The sequence below is a fragment of the Ranitomeya variabilis genome, chromosome 4 (genome assembly GCF_051348905.1).
Source record: "Ranitomeya variabilis isolate aRanVar5 chromosome 4, aRanVar5.hap1, whole genome shotgun sequence".
Taxonomy (NCBI): Eukaryota; Metazoa; Chordata; class Amphibia; order Anura; family Dendrobatidae; genus Ranitomeya; species Ranitomeya variabilis.
The window spans coordinates 346751245-346773286 of NC_135235.1; positions in this window are offsets into that span (position 1 = coordinate 346751245).

Sequence of the window (22042 nt, forward strand, 5' to 3'; positions counted from 1 at the left end):
CATGCACAGCTGTCCGTACGCAGCACAGCCGTGCACAGCCGCCCGCACTCAGCACAGCCGCGTACAGCCACCCGCACTCAGCACAGCCGCGCACAGACGCGCACAGCCGCCCGCACTCAGCAGAGCCGCGCACCGCCGCCAGCACTCAGCACAGCTGCGCACCGCCGCCCGCACTCAGCACAGCCAAGCACAGCCGCCCGCACTCAGCACAGCCACGCACAGCCTCCCACACTCAGCACAGCCACACACAGCCGCCCGCAGTGAGCACAGCCGCCCGCACTCAGCACAGCCACACACAGGCACCCGCATTCAGCACAGCCAAGCACAGCCGACCGCACTCAGCACAGCCACGCACAGCCGCCCGCACTCAGCACAGCTGCCCGCACTCAGCACAGCCACGCACAGCGCCCGCACTCAGTGCCGCCATGCACAGCCGTCTGTACGCATCACAGCCGTGCACAGCCGCCCGCACTCAGCACAGCCGCGTACAGCCGCCCGCACTCAGCACAGCCGCGCACAGCCGCGCACAGCCGCCCGCACTCAGCACAGCCGCGCACAGCCGCCCGCACTCAGCACAGCTGCGCACCACCGCCCGCACTCAGCACAGCCACGCACAGCCACCTGCACTCAGCACAGCCACGCACAGCCGCCTGCACTCAGCACAGCCATGCACACCCGCCCGCCCTCAGCACAGCCACGCACAGCCACCCGCACTCAGCACAGCCACGCTCAGCCGCCCGCACTCAGCACAGCCACGCACAGCCGCCCGCACTCAGCACAGCCACGCACAGCCGCCCGCACTCAGCACAGCCACACACAGCCTCCCACACTCAGCACAGCCGTGCACAGCCGCCCGCACTCAGCACAGCCGCCTGCACTCAGCAAAGCCACGCACAGCGCCCGCACTTAGCGCCGCCACGCACAGCCGTCCGTAAGCAGCACAGCCGTGCACAGTCGCCCGCACTCAGCACAGCCAAGCACAGCCGCCCGCACTCAGCACAGCAACGCACAGCCGCCCGCACTCAGCACAGCCGCCCGCACTCAGCACAGCCACGCACAGCGACCCGCACCCAGCACAGCCACGCACAGCCGCCTGCAGTCAGCACAGCTGCCCGCACTCAGCACAGCCACGCACAGGCACCTGCACTCAGCACAGCAGCGCACAGCCGCCCACACTCAGCATAGTCACTCACAGCCGCCTGCACTCAGCACAGCCGCCCGCACTCAGCACAGCCACGCACAGCGCCTGCACTCAGCGCCGCCATGAACAGCCGTCCATACGCAGCACAGCCGTGCACAGCCGCCCACACTCAGCACAGCCACGTACAGCCGCCTGCACTCAGCACAGCCGCGCACAGCCGCCCGCACTCAGCACAGCCAAGCACAGCCGCCTGCACTCAGCACAGCCAAGTACAGCCGCCCGCACTCAGCATAGCCACGCACAGCCGTCCGTATGCAGCACAGCCACGTACAGCCGCCCGCACTCAGCACAGCCACGCACAGCCACCTGCACTCAGCACAGCCACGCACAGCCGCCTGCACTCAGCACAGCCATGCACACCCGCCCGCCCTCAGCACAGCCGCCTGCACTCAGCACAGTCGCTCACAGCCGCCCACCCTCAGCACAGCCACGCACAGCCACCCGCACTCAGCACAGCCACGCTCAGCCGCCCGCACTCAGCACAGCCACGCACAGCCGCCCGCACTCAGCACAGCCACGCACAGCCGCCCGCACTCAGCACAGCCACACACAGCCTCCCACACTCAGCACAGCCGTGCACAGCCGCCCGCACTCAGCACAGCCGCCTGCACTCAGCAAAGCCACGCACAGCGCCCGCACTTAGCGCCGCCACGCACAGCCGTCCGTAAGCAGCACAGCCGTGCACAGTCGCCCGCACTCAGCACATCCAAGCACAGCCGCCCTGTCACGATATGGTATGAAATATCATAAGTTAGTTTTCTTGCTAGCATGCGGGGGCTAAACCCCCCCCCCTCTCTCTGGTTCTCTTTCCTTCCCTGTGTTTCTATCTGTCTGTGTAGAAGAGCTTGCCTTGTGGGGGAGTTTTATTGACGAAAGGTATTTACGACTAGCATAGCTGCAAGAGAAATTTGTGTTAGCAGGAACTGTTAGAGAAACTTCTAGAATCATGAAAATCCTTTGTTCTGTTTTTGAAAGATATTATGCAAACCGTTTAAGTTACGAACACCAAAATATATCGTCATAATCACACTCGGAGGATCTACGCATCACTATAATCACAGGCATGTAGCTCCATCTGGTGAAGAAGTAGGGATTTCTCAGTCAGTGTGCGTGACAAATAGGACTTGTTTGGTCTCGTTGGAGTGCCCACGGTACTGCGAGATGAGTGATGGGTATGGTGCGATTATTTTATGTTCTGTGGCGAAGTTACGGGCATCAGATATATTTAATGCCCAGTGAATGATACTGAAGAGGTAGGAGGGGTTGGAAGAGCCAGCCCTTTCTGTGAAGTCACAGCCTGCAGGTTTTAAGTTGCTGGGAGACTTTCAGGAGGCAGATTTGGAGTTTTTCCTGGACAGACCTGAGCACGCCCAATGAGCTGGGACGTGTGGTTGCCTGCAATGCAATGATCTGAGAACATGTGAGTTATCTTTTCTTCCTTTAATCCTTTTATTTTCATAATTACCTTGTACATATTTGCAATTGTCTCATTTGTAACATCTTTGTAAAATATTTTATAAACACTGCCTAAAAATCATTTATGGGGTATCTTATTTAATACTAGTTCGTTCTTCCTGCCCTAAACCGTACCCTGTCTCTGAAGGGAATTACGCTACTGTTTTTTTGGGGTTTGCTCCAGACCCGTTCAATTGGAGCTGGTGGCAGCGACCGTGTGCCGGCTTTTGGGGGTCCCTGTAGCGACTGCGGCTTGATAATTATTGTTCCTGCCTGAGTGGGAGTAGTTATCGCATCGCTGCAGTGCACCCAATAGCCAGTACATAGCAGGCAGCGTTTCTGGCGACTAATTACCCCAGGTGCAGTACCTAATCTGACCTGAGAGTAAGGGGGGCGCCAGAGAGCTGCAAGTGTTAAGTGGAACTGTAAGCGGGATAGACCCAAATCCCTGCAGTTCATGGTATAGTGAAGAGCAGTGGGATACCTAGAATAAGCCCCTGCTGTAAACTAAGAGGTCAATAGCCTCGTGTGTGTTTTTTCATCACATTGTGGCAGTGGAGGGATACCTGGGATAAGCCCCCTGCACATGTGATAGCCGTCTGTTGGTTTAAAGTCACCCCAATCCGTGACATATTGTGGGCAGCGGCTGAGGGATCTTGACAGTCACGGTGTGAATCGTGACATATTGGTGGCAGCGGTGGGATATTAGAGCATTAGTGATTTGGTTTGAGCAATCATTCCTCTCACTAAAAACTTGCAGAAACTTCTTGCGAGAACTCTGCGCAAATAAGTTTGGAGAACGAACTCAGTGTTTATTAGTTGTGAGACAATTGTGTACTGGTAATTATCCCCTCCCTTTTTCTTCGTTTTTCTATCCTATCTTTTATTTGGCAACCATGGTTGTGCTGGGAGAAACCTTTTATAAGAAGCAGTCCAAGGACACTCTTATGGCGTTGTGCATGTCACAGCAGATTGACTGTACAAACAAAACCAAGGCTCAAATGGTCGCTGAACTGGTGCAATGTGAAGCAGACCAAGCCAGGCCACAGAGCCCAGAGGCCGCAGAAGCCGGCACAAGCGAACATGGTGCTGCAGCAGAGGTCCAACCACTGAATACGGGCCCTACTGGCAACCAGGGGGGTGCAGACCTCCTCCTGCAGCTGGCTCTGCAACAATGCCCCGCAGATGACCTGGACCGACGTCTGCAGCTGATCCAGCAATACCAAGAGAGAGCCGAGCGAGAGGCTGAGAGAGCCGAGCGAGAGGCCCAGGCCCAGCGAGCCGAGCGAGAGGCCCAAGCGCAGCGGGAGTACCAGCTGCAGATGGCCCAACTGCAAATGCAGGGGTCGTCCCAGAGCCGTGAATCCAGCAGCGCTCAGACACCAAAGCCCCGGCCCGACCACTTTCCTGTTATGGAAAAGGATGGGGACTTGGACACGTTTCTGCGGGCATTTGAGAAAGCCTGCAGACAGTACCAGCTGCCTACACAAGAATGGGCACGATACCTGACACCAGGGCTGAGAGGAAAAGCCCTGGAGGCGTTTGCTGCACTCCCTCAAGAACAAGATGGTGACTATGAGGCCATCAAGCAGGCTCTGATAGCCAAGTACCAGCTTACACCCGAGGTGTACCGTAAAAAGTTTCGGACCCTCCTACGTGGCCCACACGACAGTTACAGTGATGTGGTGCATAGACTGGGGACCCACTTTGACCAGTGGACCCAAGGACTGTCAGTGACCACCTTTACACAGCTGCGAGACCTGATGATCAAAGACCAGTTCTTCCGTCTTTGCCCAACTGAAGTGCGACAGTTCGTGATGGACAGAGAACCCAACGATGTGACGAAAGAAGCGCAGATTGCCGATGCCTATGAGGCCAACCGTAGATCGGAAGTGCGGAAGCCAGTCACCACCAGCTGGAGAGGGGGTAAGCCTGCAGCCAATGCCAGTACCCCTGCCAGCCAACACACCAGAGGTCCTGTCCCCGTGGCCAACAGCACCAGACCTACCACCGAACTTCGCCAGTGTTACCACTGCAGGCAGACTGGACACCTCAGTCACCAATGTCAAGCCAAGCAGAAGAACTCCTCATCCCAGGCCCCAGGGCCTAATGCAGCAGTTCTTTTGGTGGGTGGTGTGGCTGGGAGGGTGTGTGACAACGTACAGCCCGTCACTGTGGGAGGTCGTGTTGCTACAGGCCTCAAGGACACCGGGGCTGAACGAACCCTCATCCGACCCGAACTGGCGGCCCCTGAAGAAATCATTCCGGGGAAAACCCTGACTGTCACTGGGATTGGGGGCATCAGCTGTCCCTTACCGATGGCCCGGGTTTTTATTGATTGGGAGCGGGGTGAAAGAAGTGGGGCTGTCTGATAATTTGCCCACTGATGTTTTGTTGGGGACTGATTTGGGGAGGTTGTTTGCATACTACGTCCCTGACACCCCTCCCCAATCTGCTAATAAGCGTAACGTTAACCCTGATGATGATGATGATGGGAAATCGCATGTGTTACCTGACCATGCTTTATCTTGTAGTGATGCATCTGCTAACCATTTTTTCCCTAGGAGTGATGGTGAAAATGTTGTACCTGTGCCAACTGTATCTGATAATGATGTTTCTGTGAAAGTTGATGTGTCCATAGGTACAGGAGTGCTCAGCCACGTCGCTCTGCGGAGTGAGACGGCTGAGGAACCCCTAGCAGGGGCAAGTGTCGGTGCTACAAGAAATGGGGAGATACATGGGAAACGTGAGACAGGTGACGCCATGAAATTGACCAGTGCCACCGAGGAAGGTAACTGGCCCATAAGTAGCAATGCTCCTGAGGTAATGGGGGTGGATGGGGAGGTAGAGCCCATAGCAGCGTCGGCTGTTGGGTCTGTAGAAATCCCCGGGGAGACAGCCTACGTAGCTGCTGTCACCCACAGTCAGAGTGCCCGGAACGCAGATACCTGTCTGCCTTCCGGACCTTCCTCAGTCATCAGTGTGACTGAACCAGAGGTGGACCCAGTGCAGGTCCCAGAGGGCTCCCGTGGGGAAGGGACCCTGACGTCACTTCTGGCTTCCCCTAGCCAGGAGTTTCAGGCCGCTCTGCACACAGATGCGAGCCTAGAGAGTTTGAGACAACTCGCCGAGACGCGCTTCTCCGAGACTGATAAGGAGAAGGTGTTCTGGGAAGGAGGAAGGTTGTACCGGGAGACAGTACCCGGAGAATCACAAAAGGAGTGGTTGAGGGAAAGACAGCTGGTCGTCCCGCAGCAATTCCGGGGTGAGTTGTTGCGGATTGCCCATGAGATCCCGCTAGCTGGACACTTGGGGATCAGCAAAACTAAGGCCCGGCTGTCTCAACACTTCTATTGGCCTAAGATGGGGACAGATGTGTCAAACTACTGCCGCTCTTGTGTCACCTGCCAAAGAGTGGGGAAGGCGGGGCCTGCTCTTAAGGCTCCCCTGATCCCTTTGCCAGTGATAGAGGAGCCTTTCCAGAGGATTGCGGTGGACATTGTGGGCCCGCTGGCCGTCACCAGCAGCTCTGGAAAGCAATATATTCTTACTGTGGTAGACTACGCTACCCGGTACCCAGAGGCAGTAGCTCTGTCGTCAATTAGGGCAGATAAGGTGGCGGATGCCCTGTTGGCCATCTTTTCACGTGTAGGATTTCCCAGGGAAATGCTTACTGATCGAGGGACCCAATTTATGTCTCACCTAATGGAGGCTCTCTGTAAGAAAATGCAGGTGAAGCACCTGGTATCGAGTGCGTATCACCCACAGACCAATGGCTTGTGTGAACGCTTCAATGGTACCCTCAAACAGATGCTACGCATGCTGGTTGAGACACAAGGGCGCGACTGGGAGCGGTACCTCCCACACCTGCTATTCGCTTACAGAGAGGTTCCACAGGCCTCGACGGGGTTCTCACCCTTCGAGCTCCTGTACGGCAGGCGAGTCCGGGGACCCCTTGGGTTGATAAGAGAATCCTGGGAAGAGGAGCCGAACCCTTCCGAAGTGTCCATAGTGGAGTATGTCATGCGCTTCCGTGACAAGATGCAGACCTTGACGCAGTTGGTGCATGACAACATGACGCAGGCTCAGGCTGATCAGAAGCACTGGTACGACCAGAACGCCCGGGAGCGGACTTACCACGTGGGTCAAAAGGTGTGGGTGCTGGTTCCGGTACCAACGGATAAGCTTCAGGCAGCCTGGGAGGGCCCATACGTTGTCCACCAACAGCTCAACCCGGTCACCTACGTGGTCACCCTTGACCACACTCGGGGTAGGCGAAAGGCCTTTCACGTCAACATGATGAAGGCTCATCACGAACGTGAACCTTTCATCCTACCGGTCTGCAGCGCACCCGAAGACGGGGAGGAAGACGCCCTCCTGGACATGCTGGCCCAAGCCAAGGCCCGTGGGTCCATTGAGGACGTGGAGGTAAGCGCCTCGCTAGATGAACCACAGCGGTTGCAGTTGCAAACCACACTGGAACCCTTCCGGGTCGTGTTCTCCAACCGGCCTGGAAGGACTGAGTTAGCGGTCCATGAGGTGGACACCGGGAACCACGCCCCACTACGGCGAACACCCTATCGAATCTCTGACCAGGTGCAGCAGATTATGCGCCAGGAGATCAATGAGATGTTACAGCTGGGGGTGATTCGACGGTCAAAGAGCGCGTGGGCCTCACCTGTAGTTCTCGTGCCAAAGAAGGACCGGACCACCCGGTTCTGCGTGGACTACAGGGGGCTCAACGCCATTACAGCCTCTGACGCGCACTCAATGCCGCGCATCGAGGAGCTGCTTGAGAAGTTAGCTGGCGCAGAATACCTGACAATAATGGATCTGAGTCGCGGATACTGGCAGATTCCCCTGAGCCCCGAGGCGCAGGAGAAGTCCGCCTTTATCACACCCTTTGGACTGTACGAGTCCACGGTCATGCCCTTCGGCATGAAGAATGCCCCTGCCACTTTCCAGCGGATGGTCAATCTCCTGCTTCAGGGACTGGAGAAGTACGCTGTGGCGTACTTAGATGACATTGCCATCTTCAGTCCCTCCTGGGATGAACACCTGCAGCATCTCGAGGAGGTGCTCGGGCGAATTCACCGAGCAGGACTGACTATCAAGCCGGGAAAGTGCCAGATGGGCATGAGGGAGGTTCACTACCTGGGGCACCGGGTAGGTGGAAACACCCTAAAGCCAGAGCCTGACAAAGTGGGCGTGATCGTGAACTGGCCCACTCCCAGGAACAAGAAACAGGTGATGTCCTTCCTGGGCACTGCAGGGTACTATAGGCGCTTCGTGCAGCACTATAGTAGCCTGGCAAAACCTTTGACGGACCTCACCAGGAAGAAGCTACCCCACATCGTCAACTGGACAGATGGCTGTGAGGGGGCCTTCCAGGCGTTGAAAACAGCACTGTGCAACGCCCCTGTGTTGAAAGCCGTCGACAGCAGTCGACCGTTCTTGGTACAGACTGACGCCAGTGAGTTTGGCCTTGGTGCTGTGCTCAGCCAGGTTGACTCGGAGGACCAAGAGCACCCCGTGTTGTACCTGAGCCGGAAACTTTTGCCGAGGGAAGTGGCCTACTCCACCATCGAGAAGGAGTGCCTGGCCATAGTCTGGGCCCTGCAGCGTTTGCAGCCCTACTTGTACGGTCGCACCTTCACCGTGGTGACCGACCACAACCCTCTGCGCTGGCTAAGCACCATGTGTGGAACCAATGGCAGGTTGCTACGCTGGAGCCTTGCCCTTCAGCAATTTGACTTCACCGTTAAACACAAAGCGGGCAAAGAGCATGGTAATGCAGAAGGACTCTCCCGCCAGGGTGAACCCACGGAGGTGCGCATAGAGGCATACCGAGAGGTCCTGCCGCCGTAGCGCACGCCAAAAGGGGGAGGTGTCACGATATGGTATGAAATATCATAAGTTAGTTTTCTTGCTAGCATGCGGGGGCTAAACCCCCCCCCTCTCTCTGGTTCTCTTTCCTTCCCTGTGTTTCTATCTGTCTGTGTAGAAGAGCTTGCCTTGTGGGGGAGTTTTATTGACGAAAGGTATTTACGACTAGCATAGCTGCAAGAGAAATTTGTGTTAGCAGGAACTGTTAGAGAAACTTCTAGAATCATGAAAATCCTTTGTTCTGTTTTTGAAAGATATTATGCAAACCGTTTAAGTTACGAACACCAAAATATATCGTCATAATCACACTCGGAGGATCTACGCATCACTATAATCACAGGCATGTAGCTCCATCTGGTGAAGAAGTAGGGATTTCTCAGTCAGTGTGCGTGACAAATAGGACTTGTTTGGTCTCGTCGGAGTGCCCACGGTACTGCGAGATGAGTGATGGGTATGGTGCGATTATTTTATGTTCTGTGGCGAAGTTACGGGCATCAGATATATTTAATGCCCAGTGAATGATACTGAAGAGGTAGGAGGGGTTGGAAGAGCCAGCCCTTTCTGTGAGGTCACAGCCTGCAGGTTTTAAGTTGCTGGGAGACTTTCAGGAGGCAGATTTGGAGTTTTTCCTGGACAGACCTGAGCACGCCCAATGAGCTGGGACGTGTGGTTGCCTGCAATGCAATGATCTGAGAACATGTGAGTTATCTTTTCTTCCTTTAATCCTTTTATTTTCATAATTACCTTGTACATATTTGCAATTGTCTCATTTGTAACATCTTTGTAAAATATTTTATAAACACTGCCTAAAAATCATTTATGGGGTATCTTATTTAATACTAGTTCGTTCTTCCTGCCCTAAACCGTACCCTGTCTCTGAAGGGAATTACGCTACTGTTTTTTTGGGGTTTGCTCCAGACCCGTTCAATTGGAGCTGGTGGCAGCGACCGTGTGCCGGCTTTTGGGGGTCCCTGTAGCGACTGCGGCTTGATAATTATTGTTCCTGCCTGAGTGGGAGTAGTTATCGCATCGCTGCAGTGCACCCAATAGCCAGTACATAGCAGGCAGCGTTTCTGGCGACTAATTACCCCAGGTGCAGTACCTAATCTGACCTGAGAGTAAGGGGGGCGCCAGAGAGCTGCAAGTGTTAAGTGGAACTGTAAGCGGGATAGACCCAAATCCCTGCAGTTCATGGTATAGTGAAGAGCAGTGGGATACCTAGAATAAGCCCCTGCTGTAAACTAAGAGGTCAATAGCCTCGTGTGTGTTTTTTCATCACATTGTGGCAGTGGAGGGATACCTGGGATAAGCCCCCTGCACATGTGATAGCCATCTGTTGGTTTAAAGTCACCCCAATCCGTGACATATTGTGGGCAGCGGCTGAGGGATCTTGACAGTCACGGTGTGAATCGTGACACGCCCGCACTCAGCACAGCCACGCACAGCCGCCCGCACTCAGCACAGCCGCCCACACTCAGCACAGCCACGCACAGCGACCCGCACCCAGCACAGCCACGCACAGCCGCCTGCAGTCAGCACAGCTGCCCGCACTCAGCACAGCCACGCACAGGCACCTGCACTCAGCACAGCAGCGCACAGCCGCCCACACTCAGCATAGTCACTTACAGCCGCCTGCACTCAGCACTGCCGCCCGCACTCAGCACAGCCACGCACAGTGCCTGCACTCAGCGCCGCCATGAACAGCCGTCCGTACGCAGCACAGCCGTGCACAGCCGCCCACACTCAGCACAGCCACGTACAGCCGCCTGCACTCAGCACAGCCGCGCACAGCCGCCCGCACTCAGCACAGCCAAGCACAGCCACCTGCACTCAGCACAGCCAAGTACAGCCGCCCGCACTCAGCATAGCCACGCACAGCCGTCCGTACGCAGCACAGCCGCGTACAGCCGCCCACACTCAGCACAGCCACGCACAGCCACCTGCACTCAGCACAGCCACGCACAGCCGCCTGCACTCAGCACAGCCATGCACACCCGCCCGCCCTCAGCACAGCCGCCTGCACTCAGCACAGTCGCTCACAGCCGCCCACCCTCAGCACAGCCACGCACAGCCACCCGCACTCAGCACAGCCACGCTCAGCCGCCCGCACTCAGCACAGCCACGCACAGCCGCCCGCACTCAGCACAGCCACGCACAGCCGCCCGCCCTCAGCACAGCCACACACAGCCTCCCACACTCAGCACAGCCGTGCACAGCCGCCCGCACTCAGCACAGCCGCCTGCACTCAGCAAAGCCACGCACAGCGCCCGCACTTAGCGCCGCCACGCACAGCCGTCCGTAAGCAGCACAGCCGTGCACAGTCGCCCGCACTCAGCACAGCCAAGCACAGCCGCCCGCACTCAGCACAGCCACGCACAGCCGCCCGCACTCAGCACAGCCGCCCGCACTCAGCACAGCCACGCACAGCGACCCGCACCCAGCACAGCCACGCACAGCCGCCTGCAGTCAGCACAGCTGCCTGCACTCAGCACAGCCACGCACAGGCACCTGCACTCAGCACAGCAGCGCACAGCCGCCCACACTCAGCATAGTCACTCACAGCCGCCTGCACTCAGCACAGCCGCCCGCACTCAGCACAGCCACGCACAGCGCCTGCACTCAGCGCCGCCATGAACAGCCGTCCGTACGCAGCACAGCCGTGCACAGCCGCCCACACTCAGCACAGCCACGTACAGCCGCCTGCACTCAGCACAGCCGCGCACAGCCGCCCGCACTCAGCACAGCCAAGCACAGCCGCCCGCACTCAGCACAGCCAAGCTCAGCCGCCCGCACTCAGCACAGCCACGCACAGCCGCCCGCACTCAGCACAGCCACGCACAGCCGCCCGCACTCAGCACAGCCACACACAGCCTCCCACACTCAGCACAGCCGTGCACAGCCGCCCACACTCAGCACAGCCGCCTGCACTCAGCAAAGCCACGCACAGCGACCGCACTTAGCGCCGCCACGCACAGCCGTCCGTACGCATCACAGCCGTGCACAGCCGCCCGCACTCAGCACAGCCGCGTACAGCCGCCCGCACTCAGCACAGCTGCGCACAGCCGCGCACAGCCGCCCGCACTGAGCACAGCCGCGCACAGCCGCCCGCACTCAGCACTGCTGCGCACCACCGCCCGCACTCAGCACAGCCACGCACAGCCACCTGCACTCAGCACAGCCACGCACAGCCGCCTGCACTCAGCACAGCCACGCACACCCGCCCGCCCTCAGCACAGCCGCCTGCACTCAGCACAGTCACTCACAGCCGCCCACCCTCAGCACAGCCACGCACAGCCACCCGCACTCAGCACAGCCACGCTCAGCCGCCCGCACTCAGCACAGCCACGCACAGCCGCCCGCACTCAGCACAGCCACGCACAGCCGCCCGCACTCAGCACAGCCACACACAGCCTCCCACACTCAGCACAGCTGTGCACAGCCGCCCGCACTCAGCACAGCCGCGCACAGCGACCCGCACCCAGCACACCCACGCACAGCCGCCTGCAGTCAGCACAGCTGCCTGCACTCAGCACAGCCACGCACAGGCACCTGCACTCAGCACAGCAGCGCACAGCCGCCCACAATCAGCATAGTCACTCACAGCCACCTGCACTCAGCACAGCCGCCCGCACTCAGCACAGCCACGCACAGCGCCTGCACTCAGCACCGCCACGCACAGCCACCCGTACGCAGCACAGCCGCGCACAGCCGCCCGCACTCAGCACAGCCGCGCACAGCCGCCCGCACTCAGCACAGCTGCGCACCACCGCCCGCACTCAGCACAGCCACGCACAGCCGCCCGCACTCAGCACAACCAAGCACAGCCTCCCGCACCCAGCACAGCCACGCACAGCCGCCCGCACTCAGCACAGCAATGCACAGCCGCCCGCACTCACCACAGCCACGCACAGCCACCTGCACTCAGCGAAGCCACGCACAGTCTCCCACACTCATTACAGCCATGCACAGCCGCCCGCAGTCAGCACAGCCGCCAGCACTCAGCACAGCCACGCACAGGCACCCGCACTCAGCACAGCCACGCACAGCCACCCATACTCAGCATAGTCAATCACAGCCGCCCGCACTCAACACAGCCACCCGCACTCAGCACAGCCACGCACAGCCTCCCACACTCAGCACAGCCGCCCGCACTCGGCACAGCCACGCACAGCGCCCGCACTCAGCGCCGCCATGCACAGCCGTCCGTATGCAGCACAGCCGTGCACAGCCGCCCGCACTCAGCACAGCCGCGTACAGCCGCCCACACTCAGCACAGCCACGAACAGCCGCCGGCACTCAGCACAGCCACACACAGCCGCCGACGCTCAGCACAGCCACGCACAGCCGCCCGCAGTGAGCACAGCCGCCCGCAGTGAGCACAGCCGCCCGGACTCAGCACAGCCACGCACAGGCACCCGCACTCAGCACAGCCACGCACAGCCGCCCACACTCAGCATAGTCACGCACAGCCGCCCGAACTCAGCACAGCCGGCTGCACTCAGCACAGCCACGCACAGCGCCCACACTCAGAGCTGCCACGCACAGCCGTCCGTACGCAGCACAGCCGTGCACAGCCGCCCGCACTCAGCACAGCCGCGTACAGCCGCCCGCACTCAGCACAGCCGCCCGCACTCAGCACAGCCGCGCACAGCTGCCCACACTCAGAACAGCCGCGCACCGCCGCCAGCACTCAGCACAGCTGCGCACCGCCGCCCGCACTCAATACAGCCAAGCACAGCCGCCCGCACTCAGCACAGCGGCGCACAGCCACCCGCACTCAGCGCAGTCGCGCACCGCCGCCCGCACTCAGCACAGCCGCTCACAGCCGCCCGCACTCAGCACAGCCGCCCGCACTCAGCACAGCCGCGCACAGCTGCGCACAGCTGCCCGCACTCAGAACAGCCGCGCACCGCCGCCAGCACTCAGCACAGCTGCGCACCGCCGCCCGCACTCAGTACAGCCAAGCACAGCCGCCCGCACTCAGCACAGCGGCGCACAGCCACCCGCACTCAGCGCAGTCGCGCACCGCCGCCCGCACTCAGCACAGCCGCTCACAGCCGCCCGCACTCAGCACAGTCGCGCACCGCCGCCCGCATTTAGCACAGAGAAGCACAGCAGCCCGCACTCAGCACAGCCGCCCGCACTCAGCACAGCCACGCACAGCGCCCGCACTCAGCACTGCCACGCACAGCCGCCCATACGCAGCACAGTTGCGCACAGCCGCCCGCACTCAGCACAGCCACGCACAGCCGCCGGCACTTAGCACAGTCAAGAACAGCCACCCGCATTAAGCACAGCCACGCACAGCCGCCCGCAGTGAGCACAGCTTCCCGCACTCAGCACAGCCACGCACAGGCACCCGCACTCAGCACAGCCACGCACAGCCGCCCACACTCAGCATAGTCACGCACAGCCGCCCGAACTCAGCACAGCCGCCTGCACTCAGCACAGCCACGCACAGCCGCCCACACTCAGCACAGCTGCCCGCACTCAGCACAGCCACGCACAGTGACCCGCATTCAGCACAGCCACGCACAGCCACCCGCACTCAGCGAAGCCACGCACAGTCTCCCACACTCAGTACAGCCATGCACAGCCGCCCGCAGTCAGCACAGCCGCCCGCACTCAGCACAGCCACGCACAGGCACCCGCACTCAGCACAGTCACGCACAGCGGCCCACACTCAGCATAGTCAATCACAGCCGCCCGTACTCAACACAGCCGCCCGCACTCAGCACAGCCACGCACAGCCTCCCACACTCAGCACAGCCACCTGCACTCGGCACAGCCACGCACAGCGCCTGCACTCAGCGCCGCCAGGCACAGACTCCCGCACCCAGCACAGCCACGCACAGCCGCCCGCACTCAGCACAGCAATGCACAGCCGTTTGCACTCAGCACAGCCACGCACAGCCGCCCGCACTCAGCACAACCCCGCACAGCCTCCCGCACCCAGCACAGCCTCGCACAGCCGCCCGCACTCAGCACAGCAATGCACAGCCACCTGCACTCAGCACAGCCACGCACAGCCGCCCGCCCTCAGCACAGCCTCCTGCACTCAGCACAGTCGCTCACAGCTGCCCACCCTCAGCACAGCCACGCACAGCCACACGCACTCAGCACAACCACGCACAGACTCCCGCACCCAGCACAGCCACGCACAGCCGTCCGCACTCAGCACAGCAATGCACAGCCGTTTGCACTCACCACAGCCACGCACAGCCGCCGGATCTTAGCACAGCCACGAACAGCCGCCCGCACTAAGCACAGCCACGCACAGCAGCCAACACTCAGCACAGCCACGCACAGCCGCCGATGCTCAGCACAGCCACGCACCGCCGCCCGCACTCAGCACAGCCACGCTCAGCCACCCGCACTCAGCACAACCCCGCACAGCCTCCCGCACCCAGCACAGCCTCGCACAGCCGCCCGCACTCAGCACAGCAATGCACAGCCGCCCGCAGTGAGCACAGCTTCCCGCACTCAGCACAGCCACGCACAGGCACCCGCACTCAGCACAGCCACGCACAGCCGCCCACACTCAGCATAGTCACGCACAGCCGCCCGAACTCAGCACAGCCGCCTGCACTCAGCACAGCCACGCACAGCCGCCCGCACTCAGCACAGCTGCCCGCACTCAGCACAGCCATGCACAGTGACCCGCATTCAGCACAGCCACGCACAACCACCCGCACTCAGCGAAGCCACGCACAGTCTCCCACACTCAGTACAGCCATGCACAGCCGCCCGCAGTCAGCACAGCCGCCCGCACTCAGCACAGCCATGCACAGGCACCCGCACTCAGCACAGCCACGCACAGCCGCCCACACTCAGCATAGTCAATCACAGCTGCCCGTACTCAACACAGCCGCCCGCACTCAGCACAGCCACGCACAGCCTCCCACTCTCAGCACAGCCACCTGCACTCGGCACAGCCACGCACAGCGCCCGCACTCAGAGCTGCCACGCACAGCCGTCCGTACGCAGCACAGCCGTGCACAGCCACCCGCACTCAGAACAGCCGCGTACAGCCGCCCGCACTCAGCACAGCCGCCCGCACTCAGCACAGCCACGCACAGCTGCCCGCACTCAGCACAGCCGCGCACCGCCGCCAGCACTCAGCACAGCTGCGCACCGCCGCCCGCACTCAGTACAGCCAAGCACAGCCGCCCGCACTCAGCACAGCCACGCACAGCGACCCGCACCCAGCACAGCCACGCACAGCCGCCCACACTCAGCATAGTCACTCACAGCCGCCTGCACTCAGCACAGCCGCCCGCACTCAGCACAGCCACGCACAGGCACCCGCACTCAGTACAGCAACGCACAGCCGCCCACACTCAGCATAGTCACTCACAGCTGCCTGCACTCAGCACTGCCGCCCGCACTCAGCACAGCCACGCACAGGCACCCGCACTCAGCACAGCCACGCACAGCCGCCCACACTCAGCATAGTCACTCACAGCTGCCTGCACTCAGCACAGCCGCCCGCACTCAGCACAGCCACGCACAGCGCCCGCACTCAGCACCGCCACACACAGCCGCCCGTACGCAGCAAAGCCGCGCACAGCCGCCCGCACTCAACACAGCCGCGCACAGCCGCCCGCACTCAGCATAGCTGCGCACCACCTCCCGCACTCAGCACAACCACGCACAGCCGCCTGCACTCAGCACAGCCACGCACAGCCGCCTGCACTCAGCAAAGCCACGCACAGCCGCCCGCCCTCAGCACAGCCGCCTGCACTCAGCACAGTCGCTCACAGCCGCCCACCCTCAGCACAGCCACCCGCACTCAGCACAGCCACGCTCAGCCGCCCGCACTCAGCACAACCACGCACAGCCACCCGCACAGAGCACAGCCACGCACAGTCGCCTGCACTCAGCACAGCAATGCACAGCCGCCCACACTCACCACAGCCACGCACAGCCGCCGGCACTTAGCACAGCCACGAACAGCCGCCCGCATTAAGCACAGCCACGCACAGCCGCCGGCACTCAGCACAGCCACGTACAGCCGCCGACGCTCAGCACAGCCACGCACAGCCGCCCGCACTCAGCATAGCCACGCACAGCCGCCCGCACTCAGCACAGCCATGCACAGCCTCCCAGACTCAGCAAAGCCGCGCACAGCCGCCCGCACTCAGCACAGCTGCGCACCACCGCCTGCACTCAGCACAGCCACCCGCACTCAGCACAGCCACGCACAGCCACCTGCACTCAGCACAGCCACGCACAGCCGCCCGCCCTCAGCACAGCCTCCTGCACTCAGCACAGTCGCTCACAGCTGCCCACCCTCAGCACAGCCACGCACAGCCACCCGCACTCAGCACAACCACGCACAGACTCCCGCACCCAGCACAGCCACGCACAGCCGCCCGCACTCAGCACAGCAATGCACAGCCGTTTGCACTCACCACAGCCACGCACAGCCGCCGGATCTTAGCACAGCCACGAACAGCCGCCCGCACTAAGCACAGCCACGCACAGCAGTCGACACTCAGCACAGCCACGCACAGCCGCCGATGCTCAGCACAGCCACGCACAGCCGCCCGCACTCAGCACAGCCACGCTCAGCCACCCGCACTCAGCACAACCCCGCACAGCCTCCCGCACCCAGCACAGCCTCGCACAGCCGCCCGCACTCAGCACAGCAATGCACAGCCGCCCGCAGTGAGCACAGCTTCCCGCACTCAGCACAGCCACGCACAGGCACCCGCACTCAGCACAGCCACGCACAGCCGCCCACACTCAGCATAGTCACGCACAGCCGCCCAAACTCAGCACAGCCGCCTGCACTCAGCACAGCCACGCACAGCCGCCCGCACTCAGCACAGCTGCCCGCACTCAGCACAGCCACGCACAGTGACCCGCATTCAGCACAGCCACGCACAGCCACCCGCACTCAGCGAAGCCACGCACAGTCTCCCACACTCAGTACAGCCATGCACAGCCGCCCGCAGTCAGCACAGCCGCCCGCACTCAGCACAGCCACGCACAGGCACCCGCACTCAGCACAGCCACGCACAGCCGCCCACACTCAGCATAGTCAATCACAGCCGCCCGTACTCAACACAGCCGCCCGCACTCAGCACAGCCACGCACAGCCTCCCACACTCAGCACAGCCACCTGCACTCGGCACAGCCACGCACAGCGCCCGCACTCAGCGCCGCCATGCACAGCCGTCCGTATGCAGCACAGTCGTGCACAGCCGCCCGCACTCAGCACAGCCGCGTACAGCCGCCCACACTCAGCACAGCCACGCACAGCCGCCCACACTCAGCATAGTCACGCACAGCCGCCGACGCACAGCCGCCCGCAGTGAGCACAGCCGCCCGCACTCAGCACAGCCACGCACAGGCACCCGCACTCAGCACAGCCACGCACAGCCGCCCACACTCAGCATAGTCACGCACAGCCGCCCGAACTCAGCACAGCCGGCTGCACTCAGCACAGCCACGCACAGCGCCCACACTCAGAGCTGCCACGCACAGCCGTCCGTACGCAGCACAGCCGTGCACAGCCACCCGCACTCAGCACAGCCGCGTACAGCCGCCCGCACTCAGCACAGCCGCCCGCACTCAGCACAGCCACGCACAGCTGCCCGCACTCAGCACAGCCGCGCACCGCCGCCAGCACTCAGCACAGCTGCGCACCGCCGCCCGCACTCAGTACAGCCAAGCACAGCCGCCCGCACTCAGCACAGCCACGCACAGCGACCCGCACCCAGCACAGCCACGCACAGCCGCCCACACTCAGCATAGTCACTCACAGCCGCCTGCACTCAGCACAGCTGCCCGCACTCAGCACAGCCACGCACAGGCACCCGCACTCAGCACAGCAACGCACATCCGCCCACACTCAGCATAGTCATTCACAGCTGCCTGCACTCAGCACAGCCGCCCGCACTCAGCACAGCCACGCACAGGCACCCGCACTCAGCACAGCCACGCACAGCCGCCCACACTCAGCATAGTCACTCACAGCTGCCTGCACTCAGCACAGCCGCCCGCACTCAGCACAGCCACGCACAGCGCCCGCACTCAGCACCGCCACGCACAGCCGCCCGTACGCAGCACAGCCGCGCACAGCCACCCGCACTCAGCAAAGCCACGCACAGTCTCCCACGCTCAGTACAGCCATGCACAGCCGCCCGCAGTCAGCACAGCCGCCCGCACTCAGCACAGCCACGCACAGGCACCCGCACTCAGCACAGCCACGCACAGCCGCCCACACTCAGCATAGTCAATCACAGCCGCCCACACTCAACACAGCCGCCCGCACTCAGCACAGCCACGCACAGCGCCCGCACTCAGCACCGCCATGCACAGCCGTCCGTATGCAGCACAGCCGTGCACAGCCGCCAGCACTCAGCACAGCCACGTACAGCCGCCCACACTCAGCACAGCCACGCACAGCCGCCGGCACTCAGCACAGCCACGCACAGCCGCCGACGCTCAGCACAGCCACGCACAGCCGCCCGCAGTGAGCACAGCCGCATGCACTCAGCACAGCCACGCACAGGCACCCGCACTCAGCACAGCCACGCACAGCCGCCCACACTCAGCATAGTAACGCACAGCCGCCCGAACTCAGCACAGCCGCCTGCACTCAGCACAGCCACGCACAGCCGCCCGCACTCAGCAGAGCTGCCCGCACTCAGCACAGCCACGCACAACGACCCGCATTCAGCACAGCCACGCACAGCCACCTGCACTCAGCGAAGCCACGCACAGTCTCCCACACTCATTACAGCCATGCACAGCCGCCCGCAGTCAGCACAGCCGCCAGCACTCAGCACAGCCACGCACAGGCACCCGCACTCAGCACAGCCACGCACAGCCACCCACACTCAGCATAGTCAATCACAGCCGCCCGCACTCAACACAGCCACCCGCACTCAGCACAGCCACGCACAGCCTCCCACACTCAGCACAGCCGCCCGCACTCGGCACAGCCACGCACAGCGCCCGCACTCAGCGCCGCCATGCACAGCCGTCCGTATGCAGCACAGCCGTGCACAGCCGCCCGCACTCAGCACAGCCGCGTACAGCCGCCCACACTCAGCACAGCCACGCACAGCCGCCGGCACTCAGCACAGCCACACACAGCCGCCGACGCTCAGCACAGCCACGCACAGCCGCCCGCAGTGAGCACAGCCACGCACAGCCGCCCACACTCAGCATAGTCACGCACAGCCGCCCGAACTCAGCACAGCCGGCTGCACTCAGCACAGCCACGCACAGCGCCCACACTCAGAGCTGCCACGCACAGCCGTCCGTACGCAGCACAGCCGTGCACAGCCGCCCGCACTCAGCACAGCCGCGTACAGCCGCCCGCACTCAGCACAGCCGCCCGCACTCAGCACAGCCGCGCACAGCTGCCCGCACTCAGAACAGCCGCGCACCGCCGCCAGCACTCAGCACAGCTGCGCACCGCCGCCCGCACTCAATACAGCCAAGCACAGCCGCCCGCACTCAGCACAGCGGCGCACAGCCACCCGCACTCAGCGCAGTCGCGCACCGCCGCCCGCACTCAGCACAGCCGCTCACAGCCGCCCGCACTCAGCACAGCCGCCCGCACTCAGCACAGCCGCGCACAGCTGCGCACAGCTGCCCGCACTCAGAACAGCCGCGCACCGCCGCCAGCACTCAGCACAGCTGCGCACCGCCGCCCGCACTCAGTACAGCCAAGCACAGCCGCCCGCACTCAGCACAGCGGCGCACAGCCACCCGCACTCAGCGCAGTCGCGCACCGCCGCCCGCACTCAGCACAGCCGCTCACAGCCGCCCGCACTCAGCACAGTCGCGCACCGCCGCCCGCATTTAGCACAGAGAAGCACAGCAGCCCGCACTCAGCACAGCCGCCCGCACTCAGCACAGCCACGCACAGCGCCCGCACTCAGCACTGCCACGCACAGCCGCCCATACGCAGCACAGTTGCGCACAGCCGCCCGCACTCAGCACAGCCACGCACAGCCGCCGGCACTTAGCACAGTCAAGAACAGCCACCCGCATTAAGCACAGCCACGCACAGCCGCCCGCAGTGAGCACAGCTTCCCGCACTCAGCACAGCCACGCACAGGCACCCGCACTCAGCACAGCCACGCACAGCCGCCCACACTCAGCATAGTCACGCACAGCCGCCCGAACTCAGCACAGCCGCCTGCACTCAGCACAGCCACGCACAGCCGCCCGCACTCAGCACAGCTGCCCGCACTCAGCACAGCCACGCACAGTGACCCGCATTCAGCACAGCCACGCACAGCCACCCGCACTCAGCGAAGCCACGCACAGTCTCCCACACTCAGTACAGCCATGCACAGCCGCCCGCAGTCAGCACAGCCGCCCGCACTCAGCACAGCCACGCACAGGCACCCGCACTCAGCACAGCCACGCACAGCGGCCCACACTCAGCATAGTCAATCACAGCCGCCCGTACTCAACACAGCCGCCCGCACTCAGCACAGCCACGCACAGCCTCCCACACTCAGCACAGCCACCTGCACTCGGCACAGCCACGCACAGCGCCCGCACTCAGCGCCGCCATGCACAGCCGTCCGTATGCAGCACAGCCGTGCACAGCCGCCCGCACTCAGCACAGCCGCGTACAGCCGCCCACACTCAGCACAGCCACGCACAGCCGCCGGCACTCAGCACAGCCACACACAGCCGCCGACGCTCAGCACAGCCACGCACAGCCGCCCGCAGTGAGCACAGCCACGCACAGCCGCCCACACTCAGCATAGTCACGCACAGCCGCCCGAACTCAGCACAGCCGGCTGCACTCAGCACAGCCACGCACAGCGCCCACACTCAGAGCTGCCACGCACAGCCGTCCGTACGCAGCACAGCCGTGCACAGCCGCCCGCACTCAGCACAGCCGCGTACAGCCGCCCGCACTCAGCACAGCCGCCCGCACTCAGCACAGCCGCGCACAGCTGCCCGCACTCAGAACAGCCGCGCACCGCCGCCAGCACTCAGCACAGCTGCGCACCGCCGCCCGCACTCAATACAGCCAAGCACAGCCGCCCGCACTCAGCACAGCGGCGCACAGCCACCCGCACTCAGCGCAGTCGCGCACCGCCGCCCGCACTCAGCACAGCCGCTCACAGCCGCCCGCACTCAGCACAGCCGCCCGCACTCAGCACAGCCGCGCACAGCTGCGCACAGCTGCCCGCACTCAGAACAGCCGCGCACCGCCGCCAGCACTCAGCACAGCTGCGCACCGCCGCCCGCACTCAGTACAGCCAAGCACAGCCGCCCGCACTCAGCACAGCGGCGCACAGCCACCCGCACTCAGCGCAGTCGCGCACCGCCGCCCGCACTCAGCACAGCCGCTCACAGCCGCCCGCACTCAGCACAGTCGCGCACCGCCGCCCGCATTTAGCACAGAGAAGCACAGCAGCCCGCACTCAGCACAGCCGCCCGCACTCAGCACAGCCACGCACAGCCGCCCGCACTCAGCACAGCCACGCACAGCCGCCGGCACTTAGCACAGTC